Below are 22628 nucleotides of genomic sequence, written 5' to 3'. Positions count from 1 at the left end.
ATGGACGAGACTCATTGGCAATGAGTTGACGAGATTTTACCCGAATTCCTTCTCTAAAACCTTCTAATTTGCGATTTACCGCTTCTGTTAAGCTTTCGTTTTCTCGAGATATCCGCTTAGGAAGTTCGAAATTCGATTGCGGTTCCATTTTATCGTATCCCAGGCATAATAATAGCTTTACATTCGTTATTTCCTTCTTCTTATTTTTTTTTCTATTTTCTGGGAACATTTATCGATTTTTGTTGTCGTGAGCCGGTTCTGTGCGGAAGGGTATGACACAGATTACTCCGGAGACGGTTAACTCATTAAAAACAATTATTTCGCCTGTTTTAGCAATAATTTACGTAAACGGTCGCGACACGAGGACTTCCCAGGGAGGTCATCCATCCTAGCTCTGCCATCGCGCCAGAACGCTTAACTTCATGGTTCTGATTGGGCGAGAGCAGTGCCGCGTGTTGTCCATCGCCGCCCGCTCCACACGTACTCGAGGGATATAAGAACAAATATCCCACTCAATGTCGGGTGCGATCATAACAGCACTAATGCACCGGAATATCATCAAAACTCAGAAGTTAAGCGTGTTAGGGCGAGAGCAGTACTAGGATGGGTGACCCCCTGGGAAGTCCTCGTATTGCACCCCTTTTCGTGTTTTTCTATTTTCGATTACTTGTTGACAGACGATTTTCGGCTCAAATCATCTGAATCTCGATCGGACCAGATAAGACATGTGAAATGAAAGTAGCTAGGGCACTGCCGGATTTGGACAAAATTGTAGGCTAATTTATTTGTAAACGGGCAAACGGACGAAAATCATTGCTAGGCAATGAGTTGACGAGATTTTAGCCGAATTCCTTCTCTAAGACCCTCTAATTTGCGATTTAACGCTTCTGTTAGGCTTTCGTTTCCTCAAGAAATCCACTTAGGAAGTTCGAAATTCGATTCCGGTTCCATTTTATCGTATCCCAAGCATAATAATAGCTTTACATTCGTTATTTCCTTCTTCTTATTTTTTTTTTCTGGGAACATTTATCGATTTTTGTTGTCCTGAGCCGGTTCTGTGCGGAAAGGTATGACGCAGATTACTCCGGAGACGGTTAACTCATTAAAAACAATTATTTCGATTGTTTTATCCATAATTTACGTAAACGGTCGCGACACGAGGACTTCCCAGGGAGGTCACCCATCCTCGCTCTGCCATCGCGCCAGAACGCTTAACTTCATGGTTATGATTGGGCGAGAGCAGTTCCGCGTGTTGTCCATCGCCGCCTGCTCCACACGTACTCGAGGGATATAAGAATAAACATTCCACTCAATGTCGGGTGCGATCATACCAGCACTAATGCACCGGATCCCATCAGAACTCCGAAGTTAAGCGTGCTTGGACGAGGACAGTACTAGGATGGGTGACCCCTTGGGAAGTCCTCGTGTTGCACCCCTTTTCGTGTTTTTCTATTTTTGATTACTTGTTGACAGACGATTTTCGGCTCAAATCATCTGAATCTCGATCGGGAACAGATAAGACATGTGAAATGAAAGTAGCTCGGGCACTGCCGGATTTGGACAAAATTGTAGGCTAATTTGATTGTAAACGGGCAAACGGACGAGACTCATACTACGCAATGAGCTGACGATATTTTAGCCGAATTCCTTCTCTAAGACCCTCTAATTTGCGATTTACCGCTTCTGTTAAGCTTTCGTTTCCTCGAGAAATCTGCTTAGGAAGTTCGAAATTCGATTCCTGTTCCATTTTATCGTATTCCAGACATAATATAAGCTTTACATTCGTTATTTCCTTCTTCTTATTTTTTTTTCTTTTTATTGGGAACATTTATCGATTTTTGTTGTCGTGAGCCGGTTCTGTGCGGAAGGGTATGACGCAGATTACTCCGGAGACTGTTAACTCATTAAAAACAATTATTTCGACTTTTTTATCCATAATTTAAGTAAACGGTCGTGATACGAGGTCTTCCCAGGGTGGTCACCCATCCTAGCTCTGCCATCGCGCCAGAACGCTTAACTTCATGGTTATGATTGGGCGAGAGCAGTGCCGCGTGTTGTCCATCGGCGCCCGCTCCACACGTACTCGAGGGATATAAGAATAAACATCCCACTCAATGTCGGGTGCGATCATACCAGCACTAATGCACCGGATCCCATCAGAACACCGAAACTCCGAAGTTAAGCGTGCTTGGGCGACAGCAGTACTAGGATGGGTGACCCCCTGGGAAGTCCTCGTGTTGCACCCCTTTTTGTGTTTTTCTATTTTTGATTACTTGTTGACGGACGATTTTCGGCTCAAATCATCTGAATCTCGATCAGGACCAGATAAGACATGTGAAATGAAAGTAGCTCGGGCACTGCCGGATTTGGACAAAATTGTAGGCTAATTTGATTGTAAACGGGCAAACGGACGAGACTCATTACTACGCAATGAGCTGACGAGATTTTAGCCGAATTCCTTCTCTAAGACCCTCTAATTTTCGATTTACCGCTTTTGTTAAGCTTTCGTTTCCTTGTGAAATCCGCTTAGGAAGTTCGAAATTCGATTCCGGTTCCATTTTATCGTACCCCAGGCATAATAATAGCTTTACATTCGTTATTTACCCCATGGGATGTCCTCTGGTTTCACCCTTTTCGTGTTTTTATATTTTTGATTACTTGTTGACAGACGATTTTCGGCTCCAATCATCTGAATCTCGATCGGGACCAGATAAGAAATGTGAAATGAAAGTAGCTCGGGCACTGCCGGATTTGGACAAAATCGTAGGCTAATTTGATTGTAAACGGGCAAACGGACGAGACTCATTACTACGCAATGAGCTGACGAGATTTTAGCCGAATTCCTTCTCTGAGACCCTCTAATTCCGATTTACCGCTTTTGTTAAGCTTTCGTTTCCTCGAGAAATCCGCTTAGGAAGTTCGAAATTCGATTCCGGTTCCATTTTATCGTATCCCAGGCATAATAATAGCTTTACATTCGTTATTTCCTTCTTCTTATTTTTTTTTCTATTTTCTGGGAACATTTATCGATTTTTGTTGTCGTGAGCCGGTTCTGTGCGGAAGGGTATGACACAGATTACTCCGGAGACGGTTAACTCATTAAAAACAATTATTTCGACTGTTTTATCCATAATTTACGTAAACGGTCGCGACACGAGGTCTTCCCAGGGAGGTCACCCATCCTAGCTCTGCCATCGCGCCAGAACGCTTAACTTCATGGTTATGATTGGGCGAGAGCAGTGCCGCGTGTTATCCATCGCCGCCCGCTCCACACGTACTCGAGGGATATAAGAATAAACATCCCACTCAATGTCGGGTGCGATCATACCAGCACTAATGCACCGGATCCCATCAGAACTCCGAAGTTAAGCGTGCTCTGGCGAGAGCAGTACTAGGATGGGTGACCCCCTTCCCATTCCTCGTGTTGCATCCTTTTCTTGTTTTTCTATTTTTGATTACTTGTTGACAGACGATTTTCGACTCAAATCATCTGAATCTCGATCGGGACCAGATAAGACATGTGAAATGAAAGTAGCTCGGGCACTGCCGGATTTGGACAAAATTGTAGGCTAATTTGATTGTAAACGGGCAAACGGACGAGACTCATTACTACGCAATGAGCTGACGAGATTTTAGCCGAATTTCTTCTCTAAGACCCTCTAATTTGCGATTTACCGCTTCTGTTAAGCTTTCGTTTCCTTGAGAAATACGCTTAGGAAGTTCGAAATTCGATTCCGGTTCGATTTTATCGTATCCCAAGCATAATAATAGCTTTACATTCGTTATTTCCTTCTTCTTATTTTTTTTTCTATTTTCTTTGAACATTTATCGATTTTTGTTGTCGTGAGCCGGTTCTGTGCGGAAGGGTATGACGTATATTACTCCGGAGACGGTTAACTCAATAAAAACAATTATTTCGACTGTTTTATCCATAATTTACGTAAACGGTCGCGACACGAGGTCTTCCCAGGGAGGTCACCCATCCTAGCTCTGCCATCACGCCAGAACGCTTAACTTCATGGTTATGATTGGGCGAGAGCAGTGCCGCGTGTTGTCCATCGCCGCCCGCTCCACACGTAGTCGAGGGATATAAAAATAAACATCTCACTCAATGTCGGGTGCGATCATACCAGCACTAATGCACCAGATCCCATCAGAACTCCGAAGTTAAGCGTGCTTAGGCGAGAGCAGTACTAGGATGGGTGACCCCTTGGAAAGTCCTTCGTGTTGCACCCCTTTTTGTGTTTTTTTATTTTTGATTACTTGTTGACAGACGATTTTAGGCTCAAATCATCTGAATCTCGAACGGGACCAGATAAGACATGTGAAATGAAAGTAGCTCGGGCACTGTCGGATTTGGAAAAAATTGTAGGCTAATTTGATTGTAAACGGGCAAACGGACGAGACTCATTGCTACGCAATGAGTTGAAGAGATTTTAGCCGAATTCCTTCTCTAAGACCCACTAATTTGCGATTTACCGCTTCTGTTAAGCTTTCGTTTCCTCGGGATATCCGCTTAGAAAGTTCGAAATTCGATTCCGGTTCTATTTTATCGTATCCCAGGCATAATAATAGCTTTACATTCGTTATTTTCTTCTTCTTATTTTTTTTCTATTTCCTGGGAACATTTATCGATTTTTGTTGTCGTGAGCCGGTTCTGTGCGGAAGGGTATGACGCAGATTACTCCGGAGACGGTTAACTCATTAAAAACAATTATTTCGACTGTTTTATCCATAATTTACGTAAACGGTCGCGACACGAGATCTTCCCAGGGAGGTCACCCGTCCTAGCTCTGCCATCGCGCCAGACCTCTTAACTTCATGGTTCTGATTAGACGAGAGCAGTGCTGCGTGTTGTCCATCGCCGCCCGCTCCACACGTACTCGAGGGATATAAGAATAAACATCCCACTCAATGGTGCGATCATACCAGCACAAATGCACCGGATCCCATCAGAACTCCGAAGTTAAGCGTGCTTGGGCGAGAGCAGTACTAGGATCGGTGACCCCCTGGGAAGTTCCCGTGTTGCACCCTTTTCGTGTTTTTCTATTTTTGATTACTTGTTGACAGACGATTTTCGGCTCAAATCATCTGAATCTCGATCGTGAACAGATAAGACATGTGAAATGAAAGTAGCTCGGGCACTGCCGGATTTGGACAAAATTGTAGGCTAATTTGATTGTAAACGGGCAAACGGACGAGACTCATTGCTATGCAATGAGCTGAAGAGAGTTTAGTCGAATTCCTTCTCTAAGACCCTCTAATTTACGATTTACCGCTTCTGTTAAGCTTTCGTTTCCTCGAGAAATCCGCTTAGGAAGTTCGAAATTCGATTCCGGTTCCATTTTATCGTATCCCAAGCATAATAATAGCTTTACATTCGTTATTTCCTTCTTCTTATTTTTTTTCTATTTTCTGGGAACATTTATCGATTTTTGTTGTCGTGAGCCGGTTCTGTGCGGAAGGGTGTGACGAAGATTACTCCGGAGACGGTTAACTCAATAAAAACAATTATTTCGCCTGTTTTAGCAATAATTTACGTAAACGGTCGTGACACGAGGACTTCCCAGGGAGGTCATCCATCCTAGCTCTGCCATCGCGCCTGAACGCTTAACTTCATGGTTATGATTGGGCGAGAGCAGTGCCGCGTGTTGTCCATCGCCGCCCGCTCCACACGTACTCGTGGGATATAAAAATAAACATCCCACTCAATGTCGGTTTCGATCATACCAGTACTAATACACCGGATCCAATCAGAACTCCGAAGTTAAGCGTGCTTGGGCGAGAGCAGTACTAGGATGGGTGACCCCCTGGGAAGTCCTTGTGTTGCACCTCTTTTCGTGTTTTTCTATTTCTGATTACTTGTTGACAGACGAGTTTCGGCTCAAATCATCTGAATCTCGATCGGGACCAGATAAGACATGTGAAATGAAAGTAGCTCGGGCACTGCCGGATTTGGACAAAATTGTAGGCTAATTTGATTGTAAACGGGCAAACGGACGAGACTCATTACTACGCAATGAGCTGACGAGATTTTTGCCGAATTCCTTCTCTAAGACCTTCTAATTTGCGATTTACCGCTTCTGTTAAGCTTTCGTTTCCTCGAGAAATCCGCTTAGGAAGTTCGAAATTCCATTCCGGTTCCATTTTATCGTATCCCATGCATAATAATAACTTTACATTCGTTATTTTCTTCTTCTTATTTTTTTTCTATTTTATGGGAACATTTATCGATTTTTGTTGTCGTGAGCCGGTTCTGTGCGGAAGGGTATGACGCAGATTACTCCGGAGATGGTTAACTCATTAAAAACAATTATTTCGTCTGTTTTATCCATAATTTACGCAAACGGTCGCGACACGAGGTCTTCACAGGGAGGTCACCCATCCTAGCTCTGCCATCGCGCCAGAACGCTTAACTTCATGGTTATGATTGGGCGAGAGCAGTGCCGCGTGTTGTCCATCGCCGCCCGCTCCACACGTACTCGAGGGATATAAGAATAAACATCCCACTCAATGTCGGGTGCAATCATACCTGCACTAATGCACCGGATCCCATCAGAACTCCGAAGTTAAGCTTGCTTGGGCAAGAGCAGTACTAGGATGGGTGACCCCCTGGGAAGTCCTCGTGTTGCACCCCTTTTCGTGTTTTTCTATTTTTGATTACTTGTTGACAGACGATTTTCGGCTCAAATCATCTGAATCTCGATCGGACCAGATAAGACATGTGAAATCAACGTAGCTCGGCCACTGCCGGATTTGGACAAAATTGTAAGCTAATTTGATTGTAAACAGGCAAACGGACGAGACTCATTACTACGCAATGAGTTGACGAGATTTTAGCCGAATTCCTTCTCTAAGACCCTCTAATTTGCGATTTACCGCTTCTGTTAAGCTTTCGTTTCCTCGAGAAATCCATGTAGGAAGTTCGAAATTCGATTCCGGTTCTATTTTATTGTATCCCAGGGATAATAATAGCTTTACATTCGTTATTTCCTTCTTCTTATTTTTTTTTCTATTTTCTGGGAACATTTATCGATTTTTGTTGTCGTGAGCCGGTTCTGTGCGGAAGGGTATGACGCAGATTACTCCGGAGAAGGTTAACTCATTAAAAACAATTATTTGGACAGTTTTATCCATAATTTACGTAAACGGTCGCGACACGAGGTCTTCCCAGGGAGGTCACCCATCCTAGCACTGCCATCGCGCCATAACGCTTAACTTCATGGTTATGATTGGGCGAGAGCAGTGCCGCCTGTTGTCCATCGCCGCCCGCTCCACACGTACTCGAGAGATATAAGAATAAACATCCCACTCAATGTCGGGTGGATCATACTAGCACTAATGCACCGGATCCCCTCAGTACTAGGATGGGTGACCCCCTGGGAAGTCCTCGTGGTTGTACCCCTTTTCGTGTTTTTTTTATTTTTGATTACTTGTTGACAGACGATTTTCGGCTCAAATCATCTGAATCTCGATCGGGAACAAATAAGACATGTGAAATCAACGTTGCTCGGGAACTGCCGGATTTGGACAAAATTGTAGGTTAATTTTATTGTAACAGGGCAAACAAACGAGACTCATTACTCCGCAATGTGCTAACGAGATTTTAGCCGAATTCCTTCTCTAAGACCCTCTAATTTGCGATTTTCCGTTTCTGTTAAGCTTCCATTTCCTCGAGAAATCCGCTTAGCAAGTTCGAAATTCGATTCCGGTTCCATTTTATCGTATCCCAGGCATAATAATAGCTTTACATTCGCTATTTTCTCCTTCTTATTTTTTTTCTATTTTCTGGGAACATTTAGCGATTTTTGTTGTCGTGAGCCGGTTCTGTGTGGAAGGGTATAACGCAGATTACTCCGGAGACGGTTAACTCATTAAAAACAATTATTTCGACTGTTTTGCCATAATTTACGCAAATAGTCGCGACACAAGGACTTCCCAGGGAGGTCACCCATCCTTGCTCTGCCATCGCGCCAGAACGCTTAACGTCATGGTTATGATTGGGCGAGAGCAGTGCCGCGTGTTGTCAAAAACTGCGAAGTCCCATCAAAACTGCGAAGTTAAGCGTGCTTGGGCGAGAGCAGTACTAGAATGGGTGACCCCCCTGGGAAGTCCTCGTGTTGCACCCCTTTTCGTGTTTTTCTATTTTTGATTACTTGTTGACAGACGATTTTCGGCTCAAATCATCTGAATCTCGATCGGGACCAAATAAACATGTGAAATGAAAGTAGCTCGAGCACTGCCGGATTTGGACAAAATTGTAGGCTAATTTGATTGTAAACAGGCAAACGAACGAGACTCATTACTCCGCAATGAGGTTGTGACATTTTAGCCGAATTCCTTCTCTAAGACCCTCTAATTTGCGATTTCCGCTTTTGTTAAGCTTCCGTTTCCTCGAGAAATCCGCTTAGGAAGTTCGAAATTCGATTCTGGTTCCATTTTATCGTATTCTAGGCATAATAATAGCTTTACATTCGCCATTTCTTCTTCTTATTTTTTTTCTATTTTCTGGGAACATTTAACGATTTTTTTTGTCGTGGGCCGGTTCTGTGCAGAAGAGTATGATGCATATTACTTTGGAGACGGTTAACTCATTAAAAACAATTATTTCGACTGTTTTAGCCTTAATTTACATAAATGGTCGCGACACGAGGACTGCCCAGGGAGGTCACCCATCCTAGCTCTGCCATCGCGCCAGAACGCTTAACTTCATGGTTCTGATTGGGCGAGAGCAGTGCCGCATGTTGTCCAACGCCGCCCGCTCCACACGTACTCGAGGGATATAAATATAAACATCCCACTCAATGTCGGGTGCGATCATACCAGCACTAATGCATCGGATCCCATCAGAACTCCGAAGTTAAGCGTGCTAGGGCGAGAGAAGTACTAGGAAGGGTGACCCCTCCTGGGAAGTCCTCCTGTTGCACCCCTTTTCGTGTTTTTCTATTTTTGATTACTTGTTGACAGACGATTTTCGGCTCAAATCATCGGAATCTCGATCGGGACCAGATAAGAAATGTGAAATCAACGTAGCTCGGGCACTGCCGGATTTGGACAAAATTGTAACCTAATTTGATTGTAAACGGGAAAACGAACGAGACTTATTACTCCGCAACGAGGTGGCGAGATTTTAGCCAAATTCCTTCTCTAAGACCCTCTAATTTACGATTTTCCGCTTCTGTTAAGCTTCTTTTTCCTGGAGAAATCCGCTTAGGAAGTTCAAAATTCGATTCCGGTTCCATTTTATCGTATCGTAGGCATAATAATAGCTTTACATTCGCTATTTCTTCTTCTTATTTTTTTTCTATTTTCTTGGAACATTTAACGATTTTTTTTTTCGTGCGGAAGGGTATGATGCAGATTACTCTAGAGACGGTTAACTCATTAAAAACAATTATTTCGACTGTTTTAGCCTTAATTTACGTAAATGGTCGCGACACGAGGACTGCCCAGGGAGGTCACCCATCCTAGCTCTGCCATCGCGCCAGAACGCTTAACTTCATGGTTCTGATTGGGCGAGAGCAGTGCCGCATGTTGTCCAACGCCGCCCGCTCCACACGTACTCGAGGAATATAAAAATAAACATCCCACTCATTGTCGGGTGCGATCATACCAGCACTAATGCATCGGATCCCATCAGAACTCCGAAGTTAACCGTGCTAGGGCGAGAGAAGTACTAGGAAGGGTGACCCCCTGGGAAGTCCTCGTGTTGCAGCCCTTTTCGTGTTTTTCTATTTTTGATTACTTGTTGACAGACGATTTTCGGCTCAAATCATCTGAATCTCGATCGGGACCAGATAAGACATGTGAAATCAACGTAGCTCGGGCACTACCGGATTTGGATAAAATTGTAGCCTAATTTGATTGTAAACGGGCAAACGAAAGAGACTCATTACTCTGCAATGAGCTGGCGAGATTTTAGCCGAATTCCTTCTCTAAGACCCTCAAATTTGCGATTTTCCGCTTCTGTTAAGCTTCCGTTTCCTCGAGAAATCCGTTTAGGAAGTCTGAAATTCGATTCCGCTTCCATTTTATCGTATCCTAGGCATAATAATAGCTTTACATTCGCTATTTTCTTCTTCTTTTTTTTCTATTTTCTAGGAACATTTAGCGATTTTTGTTGTCGTGAGCCGGTTTTGTGCAGAAGGGTACGACGCAGATTATTCTTGAGATGGTTAACTCATTAAAAACAATTATTTCGACTGTTTTAGCCCTAAGTTACGTAAACGGTCGCGACACGAGGAATGCCCAGGGAGGTCACCCATCCTAGGTCTGTCATCGCGCCAGAACGCTTAACTTCATGGTTCTGATTGGACGAGAGCAGTGCCACGTGTTGTCCATCGGCGCCCGCTCCACACGTACTCGAGGGATATAAGAATAAACATCCCACTCAATGTCGGGTGCGATCATACGAGCACTAATGCACCGGATCCCATCAGAACTCCGAAGTTAAGCGTGCTTCGGCGAGAGCAATACTAGGATGGGTGACCCCCTAGGAAGTCCTCGTGTTGCACCCCTTTTCGTGTTTTTCCATTTTTAATTACTTGTTGACAGACGAATTTCGGCTTAAATCATCTAAATCTCGATCAGGACCAGATAAAACATGTAAAATCAACGTAGCACGGGCACTCCCGGTGTAATGCCTGAGATTTTGATTCTGTTAATCTTAGATTATTGATTAAGAATTGAGGTGATTATAGCCGGGCCATTTCGAGACCAGATTGGGCAAAACATATGAAAAGTACAATGTTTGGACAGAACTGTTGGCGCCCGAGCGGTAGGAAATGACCGCCCGAGCGCCAGTGTTCAATAAGAATACCATTCGGGCAGAACCTGTGGTGCCCGAGCGGTAGAAAATTACCGCCCGAGCGCCAATGGATAACAAGCCGAGTACCGGGCAGAGTGTTCGGCGCCCGAGCGGTAGTTTATAACCGCCCGAGCGCCGACTGAAAATCAGGGAGAATGGGACACATATCTTTACATGCATGAGATATATATATATATATATATATATATGTTTCCTTCTTCAGAATTTAGCAGGAAGAGTCGAGGATTTCTCTAAGAAATCCTTACGCCTTTTAGCGTATAGATTTGTGATTTGTGAACGATCCGCCCGTCCGATTTTGAATCCGACTTCAGTACTGTGTTCCTATCGACGCAGGCTTCAACTGGACGTAAGTTTTGCTACGTTTTGATATGATTTGAAATTATGATGTTGAAGGAATCGGATATGATTCATATATGATGTTCTTGCGATATTAGAAATTGTATAATCGAAACCGGACTGGAGAACAGATATCATATGAAATTGTTATGATTTTCGGAGTAGTTTTGGAGTCGATTTGATATCAGAATTGAATTGTTATCGATTATGAGATATTGGAAGTGATATCTGACTAATATGGTATTGTTGGGTATATCGATATTGTACCGTTATGCCATCGATAGTGAATTAGATTGAGTATTGAGCAGAACAGATTTGATTGGAGTAATGTATTGATATTATACTCCTCGATATTGTTATTGCCAGATTGATATTGTCAGGCTTTGAGTTCGAGACTTTGACAGAGTCAGAGTGACAGAAAGAAAGGTATAAATTAATGTTGAGTTGGGATTGCACAACTCGAGTGAGGTTTGACTCGAGTTTACCTAAATCACATACCTAGTTTACTGCATTGATATTTGTAGTTAATGAGGTTGATGTTTGTAGTCTATTGATTTATAGCCACTGCATGTTTTGACTACTGATTCGTTTAGTCATAGGCTGATTCGTCTAGCTATCGGCTGAGTTGCCTAGCTACTGGCTGATTCGCCTAGTCATCGGCTGATTCGCCTAGTCCCTGACTGATTCGTCTAATTATTGGCTGATTCGCTTAATCCTTGACTGATTCGTCAATTCTATGGCTGTTTCGCCCAGACACTGGATATAGGAATTATATCGATGCCGTTTAGGGTTGGGTCATTCCTATCGACTGAGATTCGATATAATTCTCAATATTCAAAACCGGGATCCCTAGATTAGGAATGAGTCGAGTCTGAAACGACGCGTTGTTTGAGTCAAGTCTGATACGACTAGTTGATTTACAGTTTTGATATCATACATGTTTGTTGATTGGCTGTATGTGAATGATATTTGTTATATGCTTTTGTATATGTTTTTATATGATTGCATGTTTACATTGTTTATACTGTGATTTATTCTCACCGGAGTTATCCGGCTATTGTCTTGTTTTGTATGTGTGCACGACAAAAGGTGGGACAGGCTTAGGGTCGAGGAGATGAGGAAAGATCGTGATTAGAGTGGAGGCTCCGGACTTGGATTAGAGATAGGGTTGGACACTTGATATTAGCTGTTAAGCCTTAGTTGAATAAATGTATGTGGTACAGGACTTGTACTTTTATACTGAGATGTATATACGTTTTATTTCACTACGTTCCGCATTTTTAAAAAAATTTAGACCCTGTTTTATAATTGATTAATTAGTCCCAATGATGATTAAGAACATGATTAGCGTCCGGGCCCCCACAACAGGTGGTATCAGAGCGATAGATCCTTTAGACTGAGATAGAAGCTAGTGAGCGAGGTAGATTGAGTTTTCTTTCCTTGCTTGTGATTGCTAGTATGCTTTACTGCTTTATATAATACATGTTACTTGACTTATCTGATTCGATTGTGTAATATGTATTATTGGGAACGAATTTGAACCGATTCTTGATCAGCAGTAAGATGATCGGAGGAGGGACTGAATTGAAACAGGTTTGTTGGATTGGGGTTACTAATCCTTTTGATATTCAGATATGCCTCCTCGAAGAATACCAGAACAGGGTAGCACATCGAATCCTCCAATGGATGTTACAGCCACTCCAATGGAGACATTATTGAAAAGGTTTCAGTCGTTCAAACCACCGACACTGAAGGGTACTGAGACATCAGTTGAGTGTGAAAGTTGGTTAGATAACATTGAGATGCTGTTTGATTCACTGGAGTACAGTGATGAGCGCCGAATTAAATTGATTGGGCACCAGTTGCTTGATGTTGCAAAGAACTGGTGGATTACGATGAAGAAGGCCTTGGAGCATCGGGGTACGACTATTACTTGGTATGTATTTAAAACTGAGTTTTATCAGAGATTTTTCCCAGTGTCGTACAGAAAAGATAAGGGGGCGGAATTTGCCAATTTGAGACAGGGTCAGCTGAACATTGAAGAATATGTGACCAAGTTCTCTACCTTATTGAAGTTTGCTCCCCATGTGGCTGGAAATGACGAAGCCGTTGCTGATCAGTTCATCAATGGCTTGAATCCCGATATATTTACATTGGTGAACACAGGGCGACCGAATAAATTTGCTGATGCCATGAATAGAGCAAAGGGCGCTGAAGCGGGCCTGATAAGGCAGAGAGGAGCTGCATCTGTTCCCCTAGAATCGAGACCACAGCAACCACCTCCCCGATTTGAGAGTGACAGTAGCAGTGGTAGAAAGAAAGATTTTCTGAAGGCTAGAGGAAAGCAGTTTAAGAAGTCTGGCGGCAGTTCTGCTAGCTCCAATGGTTCCGAACAGAGTTATACCGGCGTTTACTGCGGAAATTGTGGAGGGAGACATTCCACTGAGCAATGCCAAGGAGTACTTGGTAGTTGCCACTTCTGCAAACAACAGGGACATTTTGCCAGAGTGTGTCCACAGAAGGGTTCTCAAGGATCCCAGAGAGCCGAATCATCTGGATCAGCGGCACAGTGGAGTAGACGATCAGCTGCTGTTCCTTCATTTCAGCCAGCACCATCTCAGTCACAGCAGAGGCCAGGAGGAAGTCAGACAGTTGGCCAGCCTCCTAGACAGCAGGCCAGAGTATTTGCTTTGACTGAGGAGCAGGCTCAGGAAGCACCAGATGATGATGTTGCAGGTAACTGTTCTTGATGTAGTTATCCTGCTTTTGTATTGATAAATACGGATGCTTCCCATATGTTTATTTCTGAACGATTTGCATAGAGTCATGCATTGCCTGTTGAAGCTTTATTCTACTGTAGTGTATCTCTTGACTAGTTGGGGAGAGTTTTTATATCAGTGAATTCTGTAAAATATCGTATACTATAGTAGGATGAGAATGAGATTGAGTTAGATCGTGTGGTAGCTTGTATTGTACTAGTGTTGTCTGGTTTTGAGACTGCATTACTGATATTGATATGCTGACCAAGTACAGAGCTACCCTAGATTAGTTCCAGAAGATGGTGAAAATCGAACCTGAGATGGCCAAGGGATGAATATTGTACGATAAGGATTCTAGATTGAGAATTCCTTTGATAATTCGTACTATATATAACTCGATTATTACAGAAAGGAACAGAGGGACTCCTTATGTATTCGGTTGATTTACTGAAGTTGAGTCTATCATTGGCTGATTTACCAATGATAAGAAAGTTAATAATGTTTTCCCCGATAAGACTTCTGATTCGATTCCAATCAGAGAGATTGATTTTAGCCTTGATTTGATATCAGAAACAGATTGCATCCTGATTGAGACAGATTACATTCAGGATGTGTTATATCTGAAGATGATATATCTGTTGAATTTAGCAGAGTTAAACCGGAATTAGTTGGCCGAGGTGGATATCAGTGTCAAACATTTGCGGTTTATGAGTTTAGTAGATCAGTACCGATGAGTGATGTTTTGAATCTGATTGAAGCTTGCTGTTGTTTTGAATCTGATTGAAGCTTGCTGTTGTTTTGAATCTGGGTTTGAATCAGGTAAGTAATACTGCCTTGTATATGAATAACCAATCTGTTGTTCCAAATGTTCCGAATTTAAAATGATAAATATTGCCAGACAGTGTGCAATAACTTATTCAGTATGCATTTTGATAGTTGAAAAGATGTTGATAGAAACAAATGAGAGTAGATGTGACAGAGTTTGTACTGGAATGTCTAATTACCTACAGATAAAGACAGAAATATAGAAACCAGGAGATGGGTTATACCGATTATTGATACTTAAATAGAAATGAGAGTACATTTCTATGGATTGGTGACGAAACTATCGAAATTTTCCTAAGACTGTGATGCGATGTGATTATGATTATAATTGATAGAATGCTTGAATATGCATATATTAGGTGTACAGGATGATGTACAGATAAGATCAGACGATCAAGAGTTATGTCAGAAGAGTGATTAGACTGCATTGAATGCCAAAATTGACTATATCATACCATGATTTTCGGTTGATTTTGTATTTTTGGCAGAATATATTATAAACTCCTTCACCTATCGTCTATAGATTGACGGATAGTCGGAGCAAACTATCCGGATACTGGAGAATATCCAAGAACTGTAGTGCTTGATTTTAGCACTAGTTGACATGATTTATTGTCATTTGTGAATTATCGTACAACCACAGCTATCAGACAAGTATTGAAATGACTTCTTTCGAAGCGTTGTACGAAATGAAATGTTGATCCCCTCTTTATTGGGATGATATCTCTGAGGTTCCTGATATCGACCTAGCATGATCAGAGATATGACTGAAAAAATGAAGCTGATTCAGAAGAAAATGAAGGCAGCCCAAGACAGACAAGCCAAATATGCCAATGTCCGACGACGACCGTTGGTATTTGAGGCTGGAAACCGAGTATTTTTGAAAATTTCACCTTTCAGATGAATTGTCCGATTTGGCAAGAAAGGGGAGTTGTCTCCACGATAGATTGGGCCGTATGAGATTCTTGAGAAGATAGGAGATCGAGCCTATCGACTCACTTTACCGCTTTCATTATCCGGAATACATGATGTCTCTCATGTAGTTTTATGGCAGAAGTACATGCAAGATACTTCACATATGATTCAACCAGACGAAGTTGAATTGAATGAGACATTGAGCTATTTCGAAAAACCGATTCAGATTATTGATCGTAAAGAAAAGTAGCTCAGAACGAAGACTATTCCACTTGTGAAGATTCAGTGGAGTCGTCATGACATCGATAAAGCTTCTTGGGAAACCGAGTGTGATATGAGACAGAGATTTCCTGAGTTATTTCACTGATGTGAGTAATTTGATTCAGCTTCTGCTATACATTTCTTTCTGATATCTAATTTGATTGCCTGTGATTTCGGGGACGAAATCAAATCTTGGGGGGGAGAAATGTAATGCCCGAGATTTTGATTCTGTTAATCTAAGATTATTGATTAAGAATTGAGGTGATTATAGCCGGGCCATTTCGAGACCAGATTGGGCAAAACATATGAAAAGTACAATGTTTGGACAGAAATGTTGGCGCCCGAGCGGTAGGAAATGACCGCCCGAGCGCCAGTGTTCAATAAGAATACCATTCGGGCAGAACCTGTGGCGCCCGAGCGGTAGAAAATTACCGCCCGAGTGCCAATGGATAACAAGCCGAGTACCGGGCAGAGTGTTCGGCGCCCGAGCGGTAGTTTATAACCGCCCGAGCGCCGACTGAAAATCAGGGAGAATGGGACACATATCTTTACATGCATGAGATATATATATATATATATATATATATATGTTTCCTTCTTCAGAATTTAGCAGGAAGAGTCGAGGATTTCTCTAAGAAATCCTTACGCCTTTTAGCGTATAGATTTGTGATTTGTGAACGTTCCGCCCGTCCGATTTTGAATCCGACTTCAGTGCTGTGTTCTTATCGACGCAGGCTTCAACTGGACGTAAGTTTTGCTACGTTTTGTATGATTTGAAATTATGATGTTGAAGGAATCGGATATGATTCATATATGATGTTCTTGCGATATTAGACATTGTATAATCGAAACCGGACTGGAGAACAGATATCATATGAAATTGTTATGATTTTCGGAGTAGTTTTGGAGTCGATTTGATATCAGAATTGAATTGTTATCGATTATGAGATATTGGAAGTGATATCTGACTAATATGGTATTGTTGGGTATACCGATATTGTACCGTTATGCCATCGATAGTGAATTAGATTGAGTATTGAGCAGAACAGATTTGATTGGAGTAATGTATTGATATTATACTCCTCGATATTGTTATTGCCAGATTGATATTGTCAGGCTTTGAGTTCGAGACTTTAACAGAGTCAGAGTGACAGAAAGAAAGGTATAAATTAATGTTGAGCTGGGATTGCACAACTCGAGTGAGGTTTGACTCGAGTTTCCATAAATCACATACCTAGTTTACTGCATTGATATTTGTAGTTAATGAGATTGATGTTTGTAGTCTATTGATTTATAGCCACTGCATGTTTTGACTACTGATTCGTTTAGTCATAGACTGATTCGTCTAGCTATCGGCCGAGTTGCCTAGCTACTGGCTGATTCGCCTAGTCATCGGATGATTCGCCTAGTCCCTGACTTATTCGTCTAATTATTGGCTGATTCGCTTAATCCTTGACTGATTCGTCAATTCTGTGGCTGTTTCGCCCAGACACTGGATATAGGAATTATATCGATGCTGTTTAGGGTTGGGTCATTCCTATCGACTGAGATTCGATATAATTATCAATATTCAAAACCTGGATCCCTAGATTAGGAATGAGTCAAGTCTGAGACGACGCGTTGTTTGAGTCAAGTCTGATACGACTAGTTGATTTACAGTTTTGATATCATACATGTTTGTTGATTGGCTGCATGTGAATGATATTTGTTATATGCTTTTGTATATGTTTTTATATGATTGCATTTTTACATTGTTTATACTGGGATTTATTCTCACCGGAGTTATCCGGCTGTTGTCTTGTTTTGTATGTGTGCATGACAACAGGTGGGACAGGCTCAAGGTCGAGGAGATGAGGAAAGATCGTGATTAGAGTGGAGGCTCCGGACTTGGATTAGAGATAGGGTTGGACACTTGATATTAGCTGTTAAACCTTAGTTGAATAAATGTATGTGGTACAGGACTTGTACTTTTATACTGAGATCTATATACGTTTTCTTTCCTTACGTTCCGCATTTTAAAAAAAATTTAGACCCTGTTTTATAATTGATTAATTAGTCCCAATGATGATTAAGAAACATGATTAGCGTCCGATCCCCCACACCCTGATTTGGACAAAATTGTTGCCTAATTAGATTGTAAACGGGCAAACGAACGAGACTCATTACTCCGCAATGAGCTAGCGAGAGTTTAGCCGAATTCTTTCTCTAAAACCCTCTAATTTGCAATTTTCCGCTTCTGTTGAACTTCCGTTTCCTCGAGAAATCCGCTTAGGAAGTTTGAAATTCGTTTTGGTTCTATTTTATCATATCCGAGGCATAATAATAGCTTTACATTCGTTATTTTCTTCTTCTTATTTTTTTTCTATTTTCTGCTAACATTTAGCGATTTTTGTTGTCGTGAGCCGGTTCTGTTCTGAAGGGTATGATGCAGATTACTCTGGAGACGGTTAACTCCTTAAAAATAATTATTTCGATTGTTTTAGCCTTAATTTACGTAAACGATCGCGACACAAGGACTGCTCAGGGAGGTCACCCATCCTAGCTCTGCCATCGCGCCAGAACGGTTAACTTCATTGTTCTGATTGGGCGAGAGCAGTGCCGCGTGTTGTCCATCGCCGCCCGCTCCACATGTACTCGAAGGATATAAGAATAAACATCCCACTCAATGTCGGGTGCGATCATACCAGCACTAATGCACCGGATCCCATCAGAACTCCGAAGTTAAGCGTGCTTGGGCGAGAGCAGTGCTAGGATGGGCTACCCCCTGGAAAGTCCTCGTGTTGCACCCCTTTTTGTGTTTTTCTATTTTTGATTACTTGTTGACAGACGATTTTCGGCTCAAATCATCTGAATTTCGATCGAGACCAGATAAAACATCTGAAATCAACGTTGCTCAGGCACTGCCGGAATTGGAAAAAATTTTAGTCTAATATGATTGTAAACGGGCAAACGAACGAGATTCCTTACTCCGCAATGAGCTGGCGAGAGTTTATCCGAATTCCTTCTCTATGACGCTCTAATTTGCGATTTTCCGCTTCTTATAAACTTTCGTTTCCTCGAGAAATACTCATAGGAAGTTTGAAATTTGATTCCTGTTCCATTTTATCGTATCTTAGGCATAATAATAGCTTTACATTCGCTATTTTCTTCTTTTTATTTTTTTTTCTATTTTCCAGGAACATTTAGCGATTTTTATTGTCGTGAGCCGGTTTTGTGTGGAAGGGTATGATGCAGATTATTCTGGAGATGGTTAACTCATTAAAAACAATTATTTCGACTGTTTTAGCCATAATTTACGTAAACGGTCGCGACACGAGGAATGCCTAGGGAGGTCACCCATCCTAGCTCGGTCATCGCGCCAGAACGCTTAACTTCGTGGTTCTGATTGTGCGAGTGCAGTGCCGCATGTTTTCCATCGCCGCCCGCTCCACACGTACTCGAGGGATATAAAATTAAACATCCCACTCAATGTCGGGTGCTATCATACCAGTTAAAATGCACCGGATCCCATCAGAACTCCGAAGTTAAGTGTTCTTGGGCGAGAGCAGTACTAAGATGGGTGACCCCCTGGGATGTCCTCGTGATGCACCCTTTTTCGTGTTTTTATATTTTTGATTACTTGTTGACAGACGATTTTTGGCTGAAGTTAAGCGTGCTTGGGCGAGAACAGTACTAGGATGGGTGACCCCCTAGGAAGTCCTCGTGTTGCACCCCTTTTCGTGTTTTTTCATTTTTAATGCTTGTTGACCGACGAATTTCGGCTCGGATCATCTGAATCTCGAGCAGGAACAGATAAAACATGTGAAATCAACGTAGCTCGGGTACTGCCGGATTTGGACAAAATTGTAGCCTAACTAGATTGTAAACGGGCAAAGGAACGAGAATCATTACTCCGCAATGAGCTGACGAGAGTTTAGCCGAATTCTTTCTCTAAGAGCCTCTAATTTGCAATTTTTCGCTTCTGTTAAGCTTCCGTTTCCTCGAGAAATCCGCTTAGGAAGTTCGAAATTCGATTCCGTTTCCATTTTATCGTATCCCAGGCTTAATAATAGCTTTACATTCGCTATTTTCTTCTTATAATTTTCTTTTCTATTTTCTGGGAACATTTAGCGATTTTTGTTGTCTTGAGCAGGTTTCGTGCGGAAGGGTATGACGCATATTACTCCGGAGATGGTTAACTCATTAAAAACAATTATTTCGACTGTTTTATACATAATTTACAAAAATTGTCGCGACACGAGGACTTCCCAGGGAGGTCACCCATCCTAGCTCTGTCATCGCGCCAGAACGCTTAACTTCATGGTTCTGATTGGGCGAGAGCAGTGCCGCGTGTTGTCCATCGCCGCCCGCTCCACATGTACTCGAAGGATATAAGAATAAACATCCCACTAAATGTCGGATGCGATCATACTAGCACTAATGCATCGGACCCCATCAGAACTCCGAAGTTAAGCCTGCCTAGGCGAGAGCAGTACTAGGATGGGTGTCCCCCTGGGAAGTCCTCGTGTTTCACCCTTTTTCGTGTTTTCTATTTTTGATTACTTGTTGACAGATGATTTTCGGCTGAAGTTAAGCGTGCTTGGACGAGAGCAGTACTAGGATGGGTGACCCCCTAGGAATTCCTCGTTTTGCACCCCTTTTCGTGTTTTTCCATTTTTAATTACTTGTTGACAAACGAATTTCGGCTCAAATCATCTGAATCTCGATCAGGACCAGATAAAACATGTGATATCAATGTAGCACGGGCACTGCCGGATTTGGACAAAATTGTAGCCTAATTAGATTGTAAACGAGAAAACGAACGAGACTCGTTACTCCGCAATGAGCTAGCGAGAGTTTAGCCGAATTCTTTCTTTAAGACCCTCTAATTTGCAATTTTCCGCTTCTGTTAAACTTCCGTTTCCTCGAGAAATCCGCTTAGGAAGTTTGAAATTAGATTCTGGTTCCATTTTATCGTATCCCAGGTATAATAATAGCTTTACATTCGTTATTTTCTTCTTCTTATTTTTTTCCTATTTTCTTGGAACATTTAGCGATTTTTGTTGTCGTGAGCCGGTTCTGTGCGGAAGGGTATGATGCAGATTACTATGGAGACGGTTAACTCATTAAAAACAATTATTTCGATTGTTTTAGCCTTAATTTACGTAAACGGTCGCGACACGAGGACTGCTCAGGGAGGTCACCCATCCTAGCTCTGCCATCGCGCCAGAACGCTTAACTTCATGGTTTTGATTGGGCGAGAATAGTGCCGCGTGCTGCCCATCGCCGCCCGCTCCACATGTAGTCGAAGGATATAAGAATAAACATCCCACTCAATGTCGGGTGCGATCATACCAGCACTAATGCACCGGATCCCATCAGAACTCCGAAGTTAAGCGTGCTTGGGCGAGAGCAGTACTAGGATTGGTGACCCTCTGGGAAGTCCTCGTGTTGCACCACTTTTCGTGTTTTTCTATTTTTGATTACTTGTTGACAGACGATTTTCGGCTCAAATCATCTCAATCTCGATCGGGACCAGATAAAACATGTGAAATCAACGTGGCTCGGGCACTGCCGGATTTAGAAAAAATTGTAGTCTAATTTGATTGTAAACGGGCAAAGGAACGAAACTCCTTACTCCGCAAGGAGCTGGCGAGAGTTTAGCCGAATTGCTTCTCTAAGACCCTCTAATTTGCGATTTTCGGCTTCTGTTAAACTTTCGTTTCCTCGAGAAATCCTCATAGGAAGTTTGAAATTTGATTCCTGTTCCATTTTATCGTAACCTCGGCATAATAATAGCTTTACATTCGCTATTTTCTTCTTTTTATTTTTTTTCTATTTTCTGGGAACATTTAGCGATTATTGTTGTCGTGAGCCGGTTCTGTGCGGAAGGGTATGACGCAGATTATTCTGGAGATGGTTAACTCATTCAAAACAATTATTTCGACTGTTTTAGCCATAATTTACGTAAACGGTCGCGTCACAAGAAATGCAAAGGGAGGTCACCCATCCTAGCTCTGTCATCGCTCCAGAACGCTTAACTTCGTGGTTCTGATTGGGCGAGAGCAGTGCCGCATGTTGTCCATCGCCGCCCGCTCCACACGTACTCGAGGGATACAAGAATAAACATCCCACTCAATGTCGGGTGCGATCATACCAGCCCTAATGCACCGGATCATTAGAACTCCGAAGTTAAGCGTGCTTGGGCGAGAGCAGTACTAGGATGGGAGACCCCCTGGGATGTCCTCGTAATGAACCCTATGTGTTTTTCTATTTTTGAATACTTGTTGACAGACGATTTTCGGCTGAAGTTAAGCGTGCTTGGACGAGAGCAGTACTAGGATGGGTGACCCCCTAGGAAGTCCTCGTGTTGCACCCCTTTTCGTGTTTTTCCATTTTTAATTACTTGTTGATAGACAAATTTCGTCTCAAATAATCTGAATCTCGATCAGGACCAGATAAAACATGTTAAATCAACGTAGCATGGGCACTGCCGGATTTGGACAAAATTGTAGCCTAATTAGATTATAAACGGGCAAACGAACGAGACTCATTACTCCGCAATGAGCTAGCGAGAGTTTAGCCGAATTCTTTCTCTAAGACCCTCTAATTTTCAATTATCCGCTTCTGTTAAACTTCCGTTTCCTCGAGAAATCCGCTTAGGAAGTTTGAAATTCGATTCTGGTTCCATTTTATCGTATCCCAGGCATAATAATAGCTTTACA

At 42.3% G+C, this 22628-nt stretch overlaps 14 non-coding genes and 2 pseudogenes across 14 annotated transcripts; all 16 read left to right on the top strand.

Annotated features, from left to right (window-relative positions):
- Positions 1-520: 520 nt before the first annotated feature.
- Positions 521-640, top strand: LOC142510180 (5S ribosomal RNA). Its single transcript, XR_012808307.1, has one exon. It is a non-coding gene; the product is annotated as a 5S ribosomal RNA (ribosomal RNA).
- A 677-nt stretch (positions 641-1317) lies between these two features.
- On the top strand, positions 1318-1436 carry LOC142508788 (5S ribosomal RNA). Its single transcript, XR_012806991.1, has one exon. It is a non-coding gene; the product is annotated as a 5S ribosomal RNA (ribosomal RNA).
- A 683-nt stretch (positions 1437-2119) lies between these two features.
- LOC142507758 (5S ribosomal RNA) lies at positions 2120-2246 on the top strand (annotated as a pseudogene).
- A 1068-nt stretch (positions 2247-3314) lies between these two features.
- Positions 3315-3433, top strand: LOC142509567 (5S ribosomal RNA). The gene has a single exon (XR_012807735.1). It is a non-coding gene; the product is annotated as a 5S ribosomal RNA (ribosomal RNA).
- A 683-nt stretch (positions 3434-4116) lies between these two features.
- Positions 4117-4236, top strand: LOC142517563 (5S ribosomal RNA). Its single transcript, XR_012813303.1, has one exon. It is a non-coding gene; the product is annotated as a 5S ribosomal RNA (ribosomal RNA).
- A 679-nt stretch (positions 4237-4915) lies between these two features.
- On the top strand, positions 4916-5034 carry LOC142514937 (5S ribosomal RNA). The gene has a single exon (XR_012810808.1). It is a non-coding gene; the product is annotated as a 5S ribosomal RNA (ribosomal RNA).
- A 682-nt stretch (positions 5035-5716) lies between these two features.
- Positions 5717-5835, top strand: LOC142507347 (5S ribosomal RNA). The gene has a single exon (XR_012805607.1). It is a non-coding gene; the product is annotated as a 5S ribosomal RNA (ribosomal RNA).
- Positions 5836-6518: 683 nt separating this feature from the next.
- On the top strand, positions 6519-6637 carry LOC142513943 (5S ribosomal RNA). Its single transcript, XR_012809864.1, has one exon. It is a non-coding gene; the product is annotated as a 5S ribosomal RNA (ribosomal RNA).
- Positions 6638-8809: 2172 nt separating this feature from the next.
- LOC142507246 (5S ribosomal RNA) lies at positions 8810-8930 on the top strand. The gene has a single exon (XR_012805507.1). It is a non-coding gene; the product is annotated as a 5S ribosomal RNA (ribosomal RNA).
- A 669-nt stretch (positions 8931-9599) lies between these two features.
- On the top strand, positions 9600-9718 carry LOC142515377 (5S ribosomal RNA). Its single transcript, XR_012811225.1, has one exon. It is a non-coding gene; the product is annotated as a 5S ribosomal RNA (ribosomal RNA).
- Positions 9719-10398: 680 nt separating this feature from the next.
- Positions 10399-10517, top strand: LOC142513666 (5S ribosomal RNA). Its single transcript, XR_012809601.1, has one exon. It is a non-coding gene; the product is annotated as a 5S ribosomal RNA (ribosomal RNA).
- Positions 10518-18594: 8077 nt separating this feature from the next.
- On the top strand, positions 18595-18713 carry LOC142514998 (5S ribosomal RNA). The gene has a single exon (XR_012810866.1). It is a non-coding gene; the product is annotated as a 5S ribosomal RNA (ribosomal RNA).
- Positions 18714-19397: 684 nt separating this feature from the next.
- Positions 19398-19516, top strand: LOC142509102 (5S ribosomal RNA). Its single transcript, XR_012807290.1, has one exon. It is a non-coding gene; the product is annotated as a 5S ribosomal RNA (ribosomal RNA).
- Positions 19517-20321: 805 nt separating this feature from the next.
- LOC142509937 (5S ribosomal RNA) lies at positions 20322-20440 on the top strand. Its single transcript, XR_012808082.1, has one exon. It is a non-coding gene; the product is annotated as a 5S ribosomal RNA (ribosomal RNA).
- An 804-nt stretch (positions 20441-21244) lies between these two features.
- Positions 21245-21363, top strand: LOC142514578 (5S ribosomal RNA). Its single transcript, XR_012810466.1, has one exon. It is a non-coding gene; the product is annotated as a 5S ribosomal RNA (ribosomal RNA).
- Positions 21364-22046: 683 nt separating this feature from the next.
- Positions 22047-22163, top strand: LOC142511833 (5S ribosomal RNA; annotated as a pseudogene).
- The last annotated feature ends 465 nt before the right edge of the window (positions 22164-22628 follow it).

This window comes from Primulina tabacum, chromosome 10 (assembly GCF_025594145.1).
Source record: "Primulina tabacum isolate GXHZ01 chromosome 10, ASM2559414v2, whole genome shotgun sequence".
Classification (NCBI taxonomy): domain Eukaryota; kingdom Viridiplantae; phylum Streptophyta; class Magnoliopsida; order Lamiales; family Gesneriaceae; genus Primulina; species Primulina tabacum.
This window is presented reverse-complemented; position numbering and strand designations above follow the sequence as displayed.